At 36.5% G+C, this 5,000-nt stretch overlaps 1 non-coding gene across 1 annotated transcript; it reads left to right on the forward strand.

The window, feature by feature from the left end:
- The first annotated feature begins 4,791 nt into the window (after window positions 1–4,791).
- TRNAQ-CUG (transfer RNA glutamine (anticodon CUG)) lies at window positions 4,792–4,863 on the forward strand. Its single transcript has one exon. It is a non-coding gene; the product is annotated as a tRNA-Gln (tRNA).
- Window positions 4,864–5,000: the final 137 nt, after the last annotated feature.

The raw sequence follows: 5,000 nt of genomic DNA on the forward strand, positions 1-5,000 counted from the left end.
CATTGTAATGTGCTGTCACTAACCAATAGTTCACTCTGGAAGGTGACTTGTTTCTTAACCCTCTAGTTTGTTTTCCTCGCTCGTTTTCCTCCCCATCTACCCTACCTTTGCATTTACTTCTCATGCCTCATCAGTGCATTAGAGTAGAGGTTCCCAAACTGGGGTCCGTGGACCACTGGGGGTCCGGAAGAAAGCCCGAGGGGGTCCGCAACACAATGAAGGAAAGTAATTTTTTTAACTGGTGACAAATATATATAGCCTAAAATAAAAAAATATATATCACTGCTTCTCTATCATCATATTTTCTTATTTATGCGATGTGCAGCAATAAGTAAATATTAAATGTACTCCGTTGTACTGGGTAATACTGGGTATTCCGGTATGGCATTGATAACTTTTATTTGGTTGGGGGTCCTCGGCCGGGACTCTTCCTATTTGGGGGTCCCTGGTATGGTCAAGTTTGGGAACCTCTGCATTAGACAACCATGGAGACATCGCACATCTCACACACTCTTTCCAGTCCCAGCCTTTCACCCATAAATCCTATATTATTTTTCTTACCTTTCATTTGTCTCCCCTAAGTCCGTGAAGGCCTTGAAGGCCTTTCCTATCGCTTTTTCATTTTCATAGATTTGTCCCTGATCAGTTTCCATGTAAACCCTCAGTAGTGTATCTTTCCTCATACCTGAGTCAACACTTCACCAACCTCCACCATCACTTTCTTCACCTTTTCAATGATCAGCCTACCGTGAATCTATCCCCTGTGCATTCAACAAGTGTATTTCCGTGCAACTTCAACAATTTCACCATTTTCAGTTGACATAGTTTATTACGGTTAAGCGTTGTAAAAAATATAAATTGATGTAAGTAGGTATCGTGCAAAAAAAAAATCTGCCTCGACTTAATTTGATTAATCTAGATGAATATGATAAAAATTAAACATTTTCTTTTTATCCTTATGCCCCCCTCTCCAGTTGGTAGCCTTGTATTCATGAATACAGTGTGAATGACACATATCCCCTGCTCCTGACATTTCTTCACATCCACGCAACTGGTAAACATGCATACCATCATTTCCGTAACAGCAAGAGATGTACTGATCATTTACGAAACCATCGGACTCCACCTTTCATTGTTATCTATTCATTCATATTATATTATCTACTTACTTATTTCTTATGTTTCATCTTTTTTATCGTGTTTTTACTCCTATGAAAACCATACCTCCAACTCTTCTGTCATTGGATCAAAGAAAGTTTCTGTGACAGGAGTTCGTCTAAAGCGGCCCATACACGATCAATTATATTGCGCAATTTCATTGTCAATACTCTGAATTGACAATTAAATTGACCGTGTATGGGCGATATATCGCCCATACACGGTCAATTTAATTGTCAATTCAGAGTATTGACAATGAAATTGCGCAATATAATTGATCGTGTATGGGCCGCTTAACACGCCTGCTAGCACATTACTAATACCTTGTTTTAGACAGATTCTTAACTCTTCTGGCCCACGGGCTCCTTTGAGAATCTAATGAAAGCTATAGACCCTCTTCCCCAGGAATATTCACATAAACACAATTTTGCATGCAATGTGTATAATGCACTTTCTTTACTGAAATTTTATTGTCTCATACATGCATGAGGTACAACAAAGTATTATTAAACTTTAAAGTAAACAATAAAAAACACTCCATTTTATGCAAAAAGTATTGGTCACATATTATAATCATGAAATACAGTCCTCTTGTGCATAAAAAATCTGATCAATGAGAGGGTTGTTGTTGGTTGCCCTGAAAATGTGAAGTGGTCTTTGACAAGATTGGGGTAAGAGTGAGGGTTATATAACGAATATAAAAGTTAATTTTCTTGTGATCCACGCGTAACTCTTGAAACCTATCTGCGGACTCCCAAAGGGGTCCGTGGACCCCACGTTAAGCACCTTCATTTTAGACATTTGTGCTGATGTCATTATTTCCTCTGTGCCCAGATTTCGCTCTTTTTTGTTGCCCCGCCTGTGCCAGATTCTCCTCGCCCTAATTAACAAGTTAAGCTAAGTATAAGACTTTTTAAACACCTTTCATACCGTGTGGTACGTTTATATTTAGTCTGGCTGCCGCCAGGCGATTTTATTCATTTCCCTCGGTAACCTCGTCTGGAGTAATGAGGTTAAAGCCTCCATTAGTGTCAGGATTTTGTCTCTTATTCATTCATGTAATTGTTTTTGTCAAAGCTTTTGTATTTGTGTGTGTGAGAGAGATTTAGCTTTATTTTAGATCACATGTTGGACTCGTGATCGACAGCTATCGCTCTCCCGCATGAGAACTGTGTGTGTGTGTGTGTGTGTGTGTGTGTGTGTGTGTGTGTGTGTGTGTGTGTGTGTGTGTGTGTGTGATTGTGTGTGTTATGATGACATTTTACAGCTTTCCTTCTGGTTAACACTAAATCTTATTCCCCAGAGGACAAGGAGGGCCCCGCACTGAAGTGGTGAAACAATTTGATAAGAAATGAGACAATAAAGACGCAGTCACGCGAGGCGACTTTACTCGCCACTACTGCAGTAGCTGCGACTGGTAACTGCCTAGTCGCCAAGTGTGACCGGTTAGTCGTCACTAGCAAGTCCAACTGACGACAGAAAGTACTCGTAGCTACCAAGGTCCATAGTCGCTCCATGTGAACATGAAGTCCCGCAATGACTCCCACCGAGTCAGCTATTGTTTCCCCACGTATGAAGTATGACAAACAAGTTTTGAAGGGGGCAGGGGATGAAATCATTATATTTTTGGACATTTATAGAAAATATGAAGATTTTTAGGATAAAAACAATAAAAAATACATGACGAGAAATGCGAGGGAGCACAATTTTGAAATTTTAATTAATGAGCTCCTTGAAGTTGGTATTGAGATTCCTGGCAAAGAGACTGAGGAAAAAAAAAAAGAACTTGAAGGATCCATATAAGAATGAAGTGGACGAGGTGAAGAAATCTACAAAAAGTGGAGCCGGAAATGACGATGAAAATCAAAGTTTGTTAATTTGAAAAAGCAGACGCCCTCTGGAGAAATGTTCTATCAGGATGGGAATCGTCCTCAAATTTGGTAAGTACAAGAAGTTTTAGATTTCATAATAATTTGGGGGACTGAATATCAAGGGGACTTTTGATATTATCCTATTTGCATTCTTTAGGACTCAGCTTATCCCGTCTTTGTTTTATGTATAACCTACAGGCACATGGGCTTACACTTGCTTTCCTTTAGTTCCAACTTCGTCCAGCAGTTCTTGTCCCATTTCGGCACATGCTAACTGGATTAATCTGTTTAAAACCTGGCGCCTGACCCTTGACATGTCTGCGATCTGCATAAACAGTATGGGCTGGATGGGCGGGTAGTCAAGTCGCCGCTACAAGTAGCAGCGAGTAAAGTCGTCTCATGTGACTGGCTTTGTACCAGCGACTGTCATTTAGCTGGTAATCAAGTCGCCTCGTGTGACTGCGGCTTAATTTTTTTAGTGGCGATTCTAATCAATGTGAATGAAGTGGTAGGATGCTCACTTTTTCTGTTTTATTTATTTATTTATTTATTTTCTACACGAGTACAGTGGTTTCTTTGAATAAAGTTGTCTGCAGGTTGCCAGGTTAGGTCAATAATTTGAGGGGTTACAAAATATGAATAGATAAAACATAATAGCCATTGGTTATGCTCTTCCTCAATGGTCTTAGCTACCTTAAATGACTGTTCCATTTATGATCAGTACCTGTCCATAGTATGTTCTAACTTGTTTGTTTATATGTTTGTTTATTTATCTATTTATTTTTTTGTATATTTTCTACTGATAATGTGCAGCTGCTACTAAAATTACTAAACCAATACCGGTTGTGGTTTTCACAATGCAAATATACTCAAATATTTTATCAATTTTCCTGACATTATAATACTTAAGAGTTAGGGAAGATTATTATCATTAATATTATTGTTATTATTACTATTTATTGTTATCATTAATACTGTTATTATTATCATTATCATTCTTATTCTTATTTTTATTAGTGCTGTTATTATTATTGTCATTATTATGATCACCATTATTATGTTTATAATCATAATCTTATCTATCATCTATATGCTTTTCCTTTTTGGCTACCTCCCTTGTGAGGGGGAAAAAGCCTTGGTATATGTATGTACATTGTATATATATATATATATATATATATATATATATATATATATATATGTATATATGCATATATATATACATATATATATATATTTGTATATATATACATGTATATATATACATATATATATATATATATATATACATGTATATATATATGTATATATATAAATATATATGTATGTATATATATATATATATATATACATATATTCTAAACAGTTGGACAGGATCAGTAAGAAGAGGTATATATATAAATATATATATATATATATATATATATATATATATACATATATGTATATATATATACATACATATATGTATATATATACATATACAATATATGCATATATATATATATATATATATATATATATATATATATGTGTGTGTGTGTGTGTGTGTGTGTGTGTGTGTGTGTGTGTGTGTGTGTGTGTGTGTGTGTGTGTGTGTGTGTGTGTGTGTGTGTGTGTGTGTGTGTGTGTGTGTGTGATCAACACCAATTTCACGGCACTAAAAACCGTTGCATAGTTCACAATTTAAAATATTGCTGAATGGAGACAAAGGAGAAAGCTGCCAAATCAGTAGGGTAAACGCTACCTCGTGGTTTCATGTGGTCCCATGGTGTAATGGTTAGCACTTTGGACTCTGAATCCAACAATCCGAGTTCGAGTCTCGGTGGGACCTTCACTTTACAACACGGAAAGTTATTTATTTCCGTCGGATCACGTGACTAATGGCTTCAGTAATTCACAGAAATGATCGTATGAATGGATCTCAGGCTCTTCTGCCCCGTAAATAATTGCAAAGAGAAATTAGATGTA

The sequence above is a fragment of the Oratosquilla oratoria genome, chromosome 2 (assembly GCF_046742065.1).
Source record: "Oratosquilla oratoria isolate Oo_2021 chromosome 2, ASM4674206v1, whole genome shotgun sequence".
Lineage (NCBI taxonomy): Eukaryota > Metazoa > Arthropoda > Malacostraca > Stomatopoda > Squillidae > Oratosquilla > Oratosquilla oratoria.